Below are 14612 nucleotides of genomic sequence, written 5' to 3'. Positions count from 1 at the left end.
CAGCTACTTGCTCCTCTAAAGACAGAGAGTCAATGAGGGAACAATACTTGCATTCCAGTTCTTTGAGGTCTATGACATCTTGTCTCTCTGAAAAGACAGAAGTCCAACATCCTTGAGGTATTAAAAAAAAAAAAAAAATCACATGTTAAGGGCCAGCCTGGGTAACATAGCAAGACCCAATTTAAAAAAAAAAAAAAAAAAGAGTTTAACCTAAATGAAGCTATTTACCAATAGCAAGATCTAAATAACAGCACATCATAATTTACAAATGCAATTCCAACTCTACATTACTGTGTGACCCAAGACAAAAACATACAACTTTTCTAGGTTCAAGACCTCTCAATTAGAAAACGAGGGAAGGGACTGGAGGAGTAGCTCAATAGTAGAGCGCTAGCCTAGCATGCACAAGACCTGGGTTTGAACCCCAGCACCACAACAACAAAAGAAAGACCTAAACAATAAAACCCCTACAGTCATTTCTGGTTTTAACATCTCTGGCATCTATTTACCAGTCAACCAATCCGTTAAATTGGATCATTAAGTTTATTGGAAAATTCATTACTCTTTCAAGGTAAGTTATTTTTAGAATTTTCAACCTTTAATGAAAGTCAATCTTAATAAAACACTAAACTTGGTGTTAGTTTAAAAGGACAAAGCAAATTAAGATGTTTGAATACCATCATTTAAAAAAAACCCTCTCTTACGACAATTTTTCCCCCAGTGCAGGGATAAGGGCTTAACCACTGAACTACACTCCCAGTCCAATGCTATTGTGTTTTAAACTACATTTCATGGACTATCAGTGAGGGCATATATTTTTAAGGTGTCTAGTAGCCATCCGTATTTCCTTTTACATAGGTCATTTAGTTTTAAAATGAGGACATTGCAGTAGGAAAACAGGAGGAAGCATTTCTGCCTGTGCCTGTTAGCCAGCGGCCAACTCAAGGAGACTAAAGTATCTTGCTCAGAAATGTCGCCAGCTCAGCCTACTTGGAATTATAGGATCCTAGCCTTGGTTCAGCCCTATGCCTCCCAGAGTATGCCTGCCTTTCATTATGTGCTAAATTCAATGGAATAAAAGTGGCTGCAAGCATAGCATTGTGGGGTTCCATATTTATTCTCTTTCTGTGACAGCCGCATCCAATTTTCTCAGTTGAGAAGTCAAAGGGGTTACAAATTCCACCCAGGACCTGGAAATCCAGCTGGGCTGTTTGAGTTTCTTTCTGCTTCTCCATGAATAAAGATTCTACAGAGGAGCCCTAAACAAACAATGCTGCTAATGATGTGTGAGGCAGAAGGGTCCTCAGACTCAACTGGCTGGGGAGATACTGGCTTTGCCTGGCTAACTCTAGCACAAAAATTTGTTTTTGCCAAAAAAACTCTGTAATTAGATATGCACTTAAAGCACATGGACAGCGGAAGTGTTGAATCAGAAGGCTTTTTTTTTTTTTTTTTTTTCCCTGCCTGCTGTTTTTCCAAACCTAACCATGCTTTGCAGCCACAGTACTGTCCTGAAATCACCCTCTGCATCTAGGTGATATGGTACTTGCACAATGACTCAAATGATGGGAAAACAACAACAACCATCTTCTGCCATCTGGGTTCTATCAGCAAAATAAAACAACATTGTTGATTTCAAAAGCATTTAGAAATTCAGTTAAAAAAAAAAAAAAACTTTAAGAAACTGACATGGAAATTCTAATGAGGAACCTTTGCAAAACATGGTCACTAGCCAGTGCCCCATAGTTCAAGTCTAGGAAATATTGGTAGAAGTGCCTCAACAGATCACAACTAGTGGAACAAGAACAGGGAGAAAGGAGTGTTCTCAATCCTGTGCAGAAAAGCGGCTCCCTCATGGAGGTTGCCATCTGGGATGGCTAAGCCTGAAGCTCTGATGCACCACAAACAAATGTGTGCTGATGGCACACAGCATTACCATGGTTTCCTCGTCTCTCTGGCTGCATTCAAGTAGCCTCATTTCTTTCTACTCATATGTGCCCCATTTGCTTCACCACAGAAAACCTAGGCTATGGGTGGCACCCACAGATGAAAGCAAGAACGGGAATGTAAAAATGCATCCTGATGACAGTTTCCAGTTTGAAATGCTTGGGCCCCTAGGAAAATTTCAGTGGTAAGAAATGTGTTCATGTTTGTGTGGAAAGAAACCACACGCCCAACACTAAAAGCCAATATCAACAACTGAAAAGTCAATGGAAAACAGCACAGCATCACGCAGCAAGTATAATATGACCTGATTCAGTTAAGTAGGGAGCAACCGGGGATGTGTGGGGCAGATGATAAAATGACTGCATTTTTCCAACATTAAGAAAACACTGGCAAAGACTGAGGCAAAAGCAGAGGTACCTGTATAGCTGGGACTATAGGCACTGCCACAACATCCTCCTTACTTAAAGTCACTATTTATTGAGTGCTGACTGAATATACTGAACCAGGGGTTGAAGGATGAGGTGAGCAGAGGCCAGGACAGGTGTGAAAAACAAGAAAAGGAAGACAAAAATCTTGTTCTAGTTCTAGTTCTTGCTCTAGCAGTGAGAGCAGCCAGGCCAGAAATATCCCGGGAAGGAGAGGTAATCAAAGGCCAGAGAGCACTGTGGGGTTGAGGAGCAGGGCCAAGTAACCATTCCTGTTAAATTCTGGGCAGCAGCTGCTACCCAGAATCTGTACCTGTTTGGTTACCCTGTTAGAACAAACAGAACTTGTATGCAAAGAAGTAAACTTTCCTTGACCCATTAAACCTCCTCTGACAGAAACAAACAACTATTTTATTGAAACAAAACATACAGAAAGTAAAATGCACAAACCTTAAATATACAGCATGACGGATTTCTCCATATGCACATACCCATGAAACCACCACCCAGCTCAAGAACCATATGACCTAGGGCAAACCAAACTGGTATGCTGTAGAAAAATGTAGGAGCCGAATTCAATAGAATCTCTAAAATGCCTTTTAAAAGTTGTTTCAGGTTGGGGTGTAGCTCAGTGCAGAGCACATGCTCAGTGTGCACAGGCTCTGGGCTCCATTCCTAGCAACAATGAATAAATACGTAAGTTGTTTTACTGTTGTTGATTTGATTCTGATATTTACAGGTAGTTTGCTCTTTCCAGGGGCTAAGATATGGGAAATCAACTCAAGAAGAATCTAGGAAACAATTCTTTCCTCACTTTAGGGATCCCTCATGCCTTGGTGGCATGCATACTCCCTCTGTTTAAAATTTCTAATTTTCCTTCCTGATTGCAGTTAAATCAGTGAGTAATTCTAATCATCTGGTGCCTCTATAAGTGATTAAATGTCTATGTGCTGATCTCCACTACCATTCCAGCTCAAAGGAATTTATAGCAACTTTGAGCACAAAGGTAACATCAGCAGGTGACTCCTACCCTGAGAGTGCACCTGTGTGAGAAGACTCAAAGGTGCTCTGCAGATCAGAAGAAAGATGAATTCAACCCTGACCATCCCATGACCCCATGAAAGGGAAATTTTATCCTATGTCTTATTTTCTTCATTTGTAAACAACAAGAAGCATCCTCATTAAATGTCTGCACAGTGCTTTCAGAGCTTTACCAAGAAGTTGTTGCCTAATTACCAAGATTTATTATGCCAGAACATGGGCAACTCTAATTTAGGTTCCCTCAATCAGTGACAGTGAGGAATCCTCTAGCTGGGGGTGTACCTCAGTGGTAGAGAACTTTCCTAGCATGGGCAAGGCCTTGGGTTGGTTCCCATGCTCTCCAACCCCAAAGAGAACAAACTGAGAATTTTTTGTGGGGCGAGTGGTATTTGGGAGTGAACTCAGGGCCACTCAACCATTGAAACACATCCCCAGCCCTATTTCGTATTTTATTTAGAGACAGGGTCTCACTGAGTTGCTTTTGCAGAGGCTGGCTTTGAACTTGCAATCCTCCTGTCTCAGCCTCCTAAACCTCTGGGATTATAGGCATGCACAACTGCTCCTGGCAAAGTGAGAAATTCTAATGGTTACGGTGGTAGCACTGATGATTTGAGTAAATTACTTGACCTCTTTGGCCTTAAGTGGTAAGTTTAAAAATAAAAAGGAAACAACAAATATGAACCTCACTGAATTTCAGATCTGAAGATTGAGACAAGTTGTTCCAACTTTAGAAAAATTTGGATTGGATTTTCATACAAAATTACCCCCACACGACAGTGGGAACTACTGGGATTCAGGCAAGCAGAGGCACCACATGATATCAAAAAAGATGTGATTTTGATCTCTACACACGTTTTCCAGAGTGTGTGGAGTTAACATTAGCAAGGCTGAGATTTTGTTGTTCTACTCCTTGAGATTCTGGCTATTTTTTTTTTTTTTTAAACCTTTAACCCTCTCTTCTTGGCAGAGCAGGAGACCTGGCTGTGAACTTTGCAACAGGGCCCATCCCCAAGACTCCTCTGGGTCTGACATTATGTAAGAAATGCAAATGCTCTGGTTCATCCAAATAGGTCTTTCCAGCAAACTGGCTGGGTGCCAGCACCTTTTCAAAAAGAGAATAACCTTCAAGCTCTGCTCAGTCAGGCTCTAGACAGCAGGGTCCCATGCCTGCTCTGGAGTCACAAGCCAGTCTGAGGAAGATTGATCTTGACCCTCCCTTCCCCCACCTTGCCTTTTGAAATATTTATCAAGATATGACAAGACCAGGAGGATCCTCATACAAATGACCTTTGCAGGCTGAGAGAACATAGCCTCTGGCAATGGGGAAGCCCAGGGTCAGCTGTCCACTCCAGGGTGCTGCAAGTTTGGAATTTAGTCAGTTCTGAGTTGTCTCACAGCCTGTGCCTACTTCCCTTGGAAAACAGAATTGAAACTGGTTGAAAATATTGCTTCTTCACTCCCACTTCAGTCCTCAGAACTGACATTCCAGAAAGAGCTCAAGATGCGGGAACCATCCTATCCCACAAATATTAAGTGCATAAAACTGCACTTAATAAAATTGGGTATGCAAGACTGAGGGTGTGGCTCAGTGGTAGAGCACTTGCCTAGCATGTATGAGGCCCTGAGTTCATCCACTGCAAAAAAAGTTAAAAAAAAAAAAAAAAAAAAGAAAAGAAAAGAAAAGAAAAAAAAGAAAGAGAGAAAGAAAACAGAAAGAGAATGTAAGAGCCTGGTCTTGCTAGAGACCTTTGATTCTCTCCTCCTCCAGATATTCTGCCTTCCCCCATTTTCTCTGCCAGGAGTACACTAATAATTATTCTTAGAGGTCATTTCACTCTGCTCAGATTCTGCACTCTCTTCTGGCCCACATCACACTACTCTTCTCAGTGCTATCCTTAGCGTCTGCTCACTGACTTCGTTTGCAAGAGAGGTCACCCAACACCAAGAGTTGGCTGTTTCACAGGTAAAGGGCTAATAGGGAAGCAACCACTAGAGGGTGACATAATGACAGACAAGTACATTTCCTTCTGTTCAAAGTCAGAGCCAGCCACCAATCCAGATGTGGGCCAGAAGGTGTAAAAATGGGTATCAGCTTATCTACCTGCAGTATGTATGCACACGCATGCAATTGCATGCTCTCACTCTCCAGCTTTCTCTCTTTACACACACACACACACACACACACACACATACACACACACACACATACGTATACACACTGTTATGCTCATATATGAATACATGACCAATGTAACTGCACATCATGTACAACCACAAAAATGGGAAGTTACACTCCATGTTTGTATAGTATGTCAAAGTACACTCTACGTATAACTAAAAAGAACAAAAAAAAAAAAAAAAAAAAAAAAAAAAAAACAACACACCTACTTTGGCTAGCAAACCAACCTGAGCCTTCAAAAAGTATTTCTCATGAAAGTTACACTTCACTGTGGCCAGATCTGCTCAAAGAAGAATCAACATCTCATCCAGTACCAACCATTCCTTGTATGGACCCCTCTTTATTTGGTGTCACAGTGACTGCATCCTAGCACGCTGGAAAGCTAAGCTACTGTTAGTGCAGCAAAGCACTGTGGGGTTTGTTATTGTTATTGTTGTTATAGATGGACACAATATCTTTATTTATTTTTCATTTTCATGTGGTGCTGAGGATGGAACCAGTGCCTCACATGTATGAGGCAAGCGCTCTACCACTGAGCCACAACCCCAGCCCCAGCACGGTGTTTTAGAATGTGGGCTCTCAATCTAGTCCACAGAGTTCAGACACCAGTTCTATTAACCATCAGGTCTTGAGCTGGCTACTCCCTTGTGCTCATCTGTAAAATGGAGATGATAATGAACCTTCTGCATAGCTGGTGAAGATTTGCTGTCATGATGGTTAGATAAGCAGATAAATGAATCTACATAAAGAGTTTTAAAAAATGCATGCTGCACAGTCAGGACTCAATAAACACTAACTGGTTTTTATTATGGTCTGGGATTGTACTAGGAAATTTCATGTATTGCCCCGTTCACCTTCTCAAAACTCCCAAGATATGAAAATCATTAGACCCATCTTACAGATGAGAAAAATAAGACTCCTTGTGGCTTAAATAATTTGTCTGAAGTCACAGAATTGGTTAGTGACAGAGTCAAGATTTTAACCTGACATCTTTCTGACTAAAAAAAAAGAATTATTTTCTCTTGCTACACCACTGGGGGCAGGAGCTGGGGAATTCAGTCTTACAACCAAAGGAGCTTAAGGTTTTGTTTTGTTTTGCAGTGCTAGGGGGGCTCAACATGCTAGACAAGCACTTTATCCCTGAGCTACATCCCCAGCCCTAAAGGAGTTTATGATCTAAAGGACAAAACTGGGTGAGAGGGGAGCCATAAGCTTTTTTATATATCATTTTTCGTTTACTAAAAAGGGAGACCCTTTAAGAGGTGTATATGTGTATGTGTACATATTTGTTTGGTGCTGAGTATTGAACCTAAGGCCTCATGCGTACTAAGCACAAGCTCTACAAAGGAATTATAATTCAACAAATTTTAAAGCAGGAGAAAAAAAGCTGGATTCCAGGAGGTTGTCTTGCCAGGTGTTCTCAGCACTGGGGTCTTCAGGCCAGCAGCATCTACATCACATGGGAACTGTCCCGGAAGCAACCTCTTGGGCCCTAATCCAGACATCCTGAGTCAGAAGGTTTCCAGGTTTATTTGGAAGCCTAATCAAGTTTGAGAACCACTGCTCTAAGCAGAAGAAAGTGTAAGAGCTAGTAGTGAAAACCTAAGCCGGCAGCACAGGACCGTTTCTTTACGGGTGAATGGAACATGCTGTTCCTGAGGTGCAGACAGATGGTTTGCTCTGATCCAAAGCTCACTGTACCAAGAGTTGAGCTTTTGCTGCCTTTTCGCTCCTCTAACCTGTACTTTACTTAAAAACAGAAAATAAGGTTTAAGAATGGCTTAAATATCAGCAAATGTATATCTATATAATTTAGAGGTACATCTGTGCAAGGTATTTTCCCCCCACCCACAGTGCATTTATTAAAAAAAAGAAAAAAAATGGCACTTATTAGGTCCCAACTATGTGCCAGTTCTATATTAGGCCCTTCCTTTCTTGTGGATTTTTTTTTTTTTTTTTTTTTTTCTCTGAATGAATTCTCAGAACAGTTCTGGGAACAGAAATTACTTTCATTTCATAGATGAGGAAATTGCAGCTCAAAAAATTTAAGTCACTTTGCTGTAGGTAATGCAATGAACTATAATGAGAGAGTTAGGATTCAAACACACAGCTTCAGGCTTCAAGTTCACAGCTTTGGACTTCAAATGTGGTGTGAATTTAGCCGGAAATGCTGCCTTGGGGACAGACCTGTACTGAGGAGCCCTCCATGTCACCTGGAGACTCACACAGGGAACCACTGGACTTTCCCCCAGGAGCCAGGCAAGACACACTGAAGGGCTCCCTTCTGCCCTTCTTGCCTTGATGGCGTCACTACACTCTGTTGTCAGAGAGGGGCTCACCCTGCAAATGGGAAGAAAGCTGATTAAAATCACCGCCCCCGCCCCAAGGCAATCTTGGTTGTAAAAACAGCAGCAAAGTGCAAATCATGAACTAAAATTTTCTGACTTCAAACACTGAATACTAATTTAAGATAAATCAGGGTTAAAATAAAGATTACTTATTCTTGTACAATAAAGCTAAGAATTCCTTGAGAAGGTGATTTTTTAAAATTAACCTGATGCCTCAATGTGTCACTGTAGGACAATATATGGTTGCTATTATATTTTTATCTTTTTCCAAATGAGGAAATAATAACATTTTCATTATATGTAATGCCCTTCCTTCCATCAACATCCATTCAAACTCCAGGCTTTACTGTGGAGCCTCTGAACTGAAAACATTTTTTTCTATCCTTCTGTTGGCACCTGTAACACTAACAAAGACTGTCATTGTCAGCAGGTATTTCCTAGCTCGCCTGCTGGATCCTTAGTACTTGCAGGCAGAAACATCATCTTCAACATCTTTGTTTACTTCGCAGCACAGAAAATGCATGTAATTTGTATCACTATTTCCTGAATGAGAAACACATTGGAAACCAATTTTCTAAGTGCAGTGCCTTGGAAATGGCTACATTTACCACATATTTTATTTTTCTGAGGTTGTCCTACCTACCTCTTTTGTGACAAGTACCCAAGATGTTTGTCAATATTAACAATTAATAGTTGATACTTGGGATTGTTCTATTACTGTATTTCTAATCCTTTGGGTGACTGATAATATAACAAAGAGTTAATACTCAAAAGTTGCAAATTACAAAAATAAATCTAATTTCAAGAATAGAAGGGTGTGACCACTCATCTGGGCGTGATTTTATTTTATTTTTTATTTGTTCTAATTGGTTATTTTATATTTCATTTTATTTTATTTATTATTATTCTTCATGGTGCTAGGGAAGGAACCCAGTGTCTTACACATGCTAGGCAAGCACTCTACCACCAAGCCACTTCCCCAATTATACGGATGGTTCTTAACACCACCAGCTTTTGATGTCATGAGTTTTCCCATGTAGACAATACAGTTAGTGCACAGTCATCCTAATGAAAGGGCTCTAGCTGCCCAGGACTCAAACCCTATTTTTATGGTGGTGGATACAGATGATGTTGAGCCTGTCTCCACAGGATATAGCAAACTAATAATTTGAAAGAGAGTAATCAAATATTTTGGGGGATATTCCTGGCAATCTATTGATGAGAGAACACTTTGCAAGCTTTTTTCTTTTATTTATATCTTTATTTCGAAATTTTTGGTTTTCTTAAAACTTTTCATTTTTATTATGTATGTATGTATTTTTTGTGGTTTTTTTTCTTTTTTTTTTTAAATGAATGTATGTATTTTTGAGACAGGATCTCACCATGTTGTCCAAATTGGTCTCAAACTTCTGGGCTCAAGTGATTCTCCTGCCTCTGCCTCTGAGCAGCTTGGGACTACAGGTGCATGCCACCACCCAGCTGAATCTTTGATTTCTTTTTTTTTTAATTGTGGTAAAATACACATAATATAAAAATTATCATCTTAACCATTTTTAAGAGTATGGTTCAGTAGTGTTGGGCATATTTACATTATTGTGCAACCAATTTCCAGAACTTTTTTGTCTTGTAAAACTGAAACTTCATACCCATTAAAAAGCAACTCCCAACCCCCCTCCCCAACCCCAGCCCTTGGGCAACCAAGGTTATCATTCTACTGTCTGTTTCATGATTTTGACTTCCATAGATTCCTCCTGTAAGTGGAATCATACAGTATTTGTCCTTTGGTGACTAGTTTATTTGACTAAGCACAATGTCCTCAAAGTTCATCTATGTTGCTGCAAGTGTCCGAATATCTTTCCATCTTATGCTGAATAATATTCCATTGTATGTATACACCACACTTCTCAATCTATTCATATGCTGGTGGGCATGAGGATGGCTACCTTTTGGTATTGTGAATAACGCTACTATGAACATTACTGCACAAATATTTTTAGAGACCCTGTTTTAAATTCTTTGGGGCATATACTCAGAAGTGGAATTGGGGAATCATGGTAATTCTATGTTTAATTTTGAGGAGTGGTCATACTTTTTTCCATAGTGGTTGCTCAGTTTTTACATTCTCATCAACAGTGATCCAGAGTTCTACTTTCTCCACACTCTCACTAACACTTCCTTTCTGTTTTATTAACAGTAGTCATTCTAACAAATATAAAGTGGTATTTGATTATTTTCTTTGCATTTCCATAATAAAGAGATGTTGAATATCTTTTTACACACTTGCTGGCCATTTGTATATCTTTTTTAGAGATGTGTCTAATAAAGTCGTTTACTCAATTTTTTTTTTTTTTTTCAAGAAAAAGGAAAAAGAAGATTTATTGCTTTGCTAGCAAAGAAGGAACACAGGGGACTCCTGTCCCAGGGGTTCTGATTCTGACCATTAGCAGGAACAGAGGGCTTTTAAAGAGGTGACTCAAAGGTTACATTCCATGTATTCTCTGTCTGGAGTTGTAATTCACTTGTTAATTTGGGAGATAGTTATTTCTGAGATCTTCTGGTACCATCCCCAAAGTCTGGATTACTTCTTTCCTATGATGGGTGTGTATTTAGGGATAGATAACTGCCTAGGATGGGGGAAAAGGGTAATCGGTTGCTCCTGAGATTAGAAAGGGGAGAGATTAGGGAGGAGCAGGGAGAGATGAGATGTTTTTTTGTTAATAGGGTTATTTGGGGTTTGTTTTGTTTGTTTTTGCTAAATCTTTCATTTGTAGTCAAAACCTTGACCTCTCTTTTCTTTAATATATTCTAACCAAGAGGTACCCCAAGATATTCTCCTGCTTCAAAAGACTTAGGAACAGAGAACATTGCTCTCAAGAAATCATGAAGTTAGAAAGGCAGCATTTTATAATTCTCGGATATCCATTTCTCTGTTATCTATAAATCTTAGAGAAGTTTTGATATATATGAAGTCTTTCATAAGGCCATTATTATTACTGATATTAATTTCATTCATTTTGTTTCAACAGTATTGAAGCACCTACTATGTATCAGGCATTGGGTCATGCCTGCATTAAAGAGAAAATAGACACAAAATGTCTTAACTCCTTTGACCCAACCCATAAGGTAAACTCTGGGCCACTGTTTTTGGATTGATTGATTGGTTGGTTGATTGATTGATTGGTTGATTTGAACAAAGCACTGAGAGCTACAAATCTCTTCTGAACTTTCTTGTGGGATCTTCCCTCTTAGAATGGGGAAGTGTGCATTTGTAAGGAGGCCTGATCTTTGGGCTGGGCATCTCAATTTTCCCAGGCCACACCCAGGTGACAAACACATTCTATCTTAGAATTTAGTTTTCTTTAAAATTCTTGGTGAGGATTTGGAGAAACTCCCCATACAAGACTATCATTTCTAAATTAAACAGAAGTTCATAGTTTTGTTCAGAAAATAACTTCTGGTTGCAATTTGCTGAATCATATACAACAAAATCTCAACCTATCTTAAACAATGAACAGTTCTGCAGCATTTCCTACCTTGGTATACCTCTTTTCCAGACAGAGTCTCTTGCCCATACATATCCTCCATATATTTCTGTGTCCCAAATCTGAGGAGAAACTGGAACTCCTAAGAAGCTACTTCATGAGAAACTATCCTTAATCTGGAACCTGCATTAGGAACTATATATAATCCCAGAGTTAAGGAAACAGCAGTTAAGGAAACAGCATTCAAAGTTCATGGTCTCACAGGGTCTTCCTACTGGGCAGTTCTTTAAGATTTTATAGTCAAATCTCACTGGTTTTAGATGAGCAAACTGAGACCCATAAAGGGGTCATTTCTCTAATGCCAAAATAAGTCACCAGGTTTCCAGACTCAGCATGGGGCTCATTTAATGCCATGCTTCTTTTTTCGCTCTAATATTAATTTCCTAAGATGTTTCTTTTTTAAATATATATTTTTTCTTAATATATATATATATTTTTTTCTTATAGTTGTCAATGAATCTTTATTTATTTATTTATTTATATGTGGTGCTGAGGATCAAACCCAGGGCCTCACACATGCAAGTGCTCTACCACTGAGCCATGACCCCAGCCCCTAAGATGTTTCTTGATGTTATATTTTCTTATTTATTCAATGTGAAATAGGAAATATGTATTGCTGAAAATCCTTATAATTTATACTTGAATACCTTAAATAAAAGGCTGGATATCAATATCTTAACTTAAACTGCAGAAAGTTTTGCTAGAACTAAGACCAAGAGGCAAGTTCTGAAGAAAGTACTTCCAGGCACCTCCAAAAGACTTTTCAGACAACAATGGCCTTTCTAGAAAAGGAAAACCACAAAGCGCCTTCTCTACAGGTCTGACTCCAATCTGCAAATTCACTCCCCTCCCCATCCTGGCCATGTGTGGTCTGGCACAATGTTTTGTGTTAAGTAGGATTAAGGTATATTAAGGTGCTTTGGATTTAGACCATGACATTTACATAAACATATCTACACCCATGTAACATAAAAAAAAGTGACTTTCATGTACATTTTAAGGTAAAAATTTAAGCAGAAGTGACTGTGAAGAATATAAACCTAAATAACTCCCAGAAGAATGTAACTCTAGGTATACTCCAGAATTGTGACACTTTTTGTCACTGCTCATCTAGAATCTGATGACTCAAGGTACAGTCTATTATTTCAGTAAAGTTATAAAAAAATCTATGGGCCTCCCTGGGCGTGGTTGGTGCACTCCTGTAATCCTAGGGGCTCCCAGTGGCTTGGGAGACTGAGGCAGGGGGATCACAAGTTCAAAGTCAGCCTCGGCAATATACCAGGGGCCCTAAGCAACTAAGTGAGCCCCTGTTTCTAAATAATATATTTAAAAGGGCTGTGGATGTGACTTAATGGTTTAGTAAGTGCTCCTGGATTCAATCCCTGGTACCAAAAAAAAAAAAAAAAAAAAAAATCTATGGATCTATGGGCCTCATACTATATGTAATAGGGATAAGATAAAAGCTTGTAAGAATTTTTTCTTCTACATTTCCTGATTTAAGAAGGAGGACTGGGTGGGGGTATAAAATATACAGTATGGCTACTAGTGAATCTGTATGTACTTGTGTTTAGTATTGGTGGCCTAGGCAAAAGACCAAAAAATCTTGTTCGGGTCGCCAAAGGATCAATGAAATCATTCTCCTTTTCTTCTAGATAAATCAGATTGTTTTGTATGTAGTTGTGTGAATTCGTAACTTAATTAAAAATATACAGGATCATTTTCTCTGATTCAAAAATTCTTGTCTTGGGAATAATTAAATGAAACTCTGAAATCCTATCCTCTGCATGAGCATTTAAGACCCAGGGGCTGCATTCTAGAATGGAGCATTGCCCTGGTTCCATAAAACACAGTTCATAAACCAAAAGATGCTGGAGCATCTTCCATCAAGTTGAACAGTCATTCCATTTTACTAATAAGTATATTTGAATCAATACATACAGATACATCAGCTATCAGTACAATTGGGCCATGGAATTTATAGTCTGAGGATGACGAGAAAGAACTGATAAAACAAAGCATAGAGAAGGGTGCTCCCTTTTAGCAGCAAAGCAGACCGAGGGCATAGGGTGGCAGCAAAGTGCGGAAGTGGAAGGAAGTTTTGATGTACGAAGTACTGAGGAAAACACACGGTAGTGTCTACAAACAACCAGAAGGTGCTAGAAGGAAGTAGCGATGGATAATTCTAGAAAATTCTAAAACGAGTACTGGAACGAGTCAGCATTACACTCAACTGCATAATACCCAATTTCTTCCCAATTTAAGGCGAAAGGCTGGTGAGAAAGGAACTATAGAAAACCATCCCAGCGGAGGAAACTGGGGTGTGAGAAGAGATGTGTTAAGGTGCATTAGGGACAGCAAATAAAGGAAGGCGAGTTGGGTGATGATTACTGAGTACTGATGTTGCAAGAAAAATAAAGGGAGAAGGGTGTAAAGTAAGGGTCAGGAATTGTAGAGTAACTGGGAAGGGGCTGCACCAAAGAAAAGAAGGAAGAGTGCTGGGGCGTGGCTCGGAGAGGGACTGGCTCAATAACGGGCTACAGGGTGAAAAGACTAAGGGGTGGGGAAGCGCGTTGCTGACAGCTGCTCTCGGATGGCGCCTACAGGGTTAAACCTCAGGGGCGACCAGACTGGGAAGAACTTGGTTTCCAGGGTAACGGCTCCGACAGTTCCGGCAGCGCAGGCTCGTACCATTGCGCGGGCGCACGCGGGGGGAGCCAGAAAGGGAGGAGGGGACGCGTGAAGGAACAGTCGAGCCGAGGGGTCGGTGCTGGACTCTACCAAACGCGCGGCCCGCCTGCTAGCCCCGGGGTCTGCGCCGAGCCGTGCTCTGGCAGCCGGCCGCGCGGCGTCCTCCGTGCCGGGGCCGGCAGCTCCCAAGTGCCCGCGGACGGCGGGGGGAGAAGGAACGTGCGCCCGGTGGCCCGGATTGGCCTCCTGGTCCCCCCGCCTGGGCGGCCGAGTGCGGGCGGCCCGGGGCTGGGAGGTTTGAAAAGCGGGCGAGAGACAAAGGCAGCAGGAAGCCTCCCCAGCGCCCGGAGCCCGAGCGCCCGGCCCCGGGCCCCCTCGCCGGCCCGCCGGCCCGCGCAGCAGCGGCGGCGGCCGGAGGCGGCGGCGTCGGGAGGCGGAGGAT

At 40.9% G+C, this 14612-nt stretch overlaps 1 protein-coding gene across 1 annotated transcript in view; it reads right to left on the bottom strand.

The window, feature by feature from the left end:
* LOC306661377 (protein Wnt-5b-like) overlaps nucleotides 1–14612 on the bottom strand; it is a 96866-nt gene that overhangs the window by 16598 nt on the left and 65656 nt on the right. The gene's annotated exons all lie outside the window — the stretch shown is intronic.

Source organism: Sciurus vulgaris (assembly GCF_902686455.1).
Source record: "Sciurus vulgaris genome assembly, chromosome: 5".
Lineage (NCBI taxonomy): Eukaryota > Metazoa > Chordata > Mammalia > Rodentia > Sciuridae > Sciurus > Sciurus vulgaris.
Note: the sequence above shows the minus strand (reverse complement) of the source record. Positions and strands in the feature narration are given on the sequence as shown.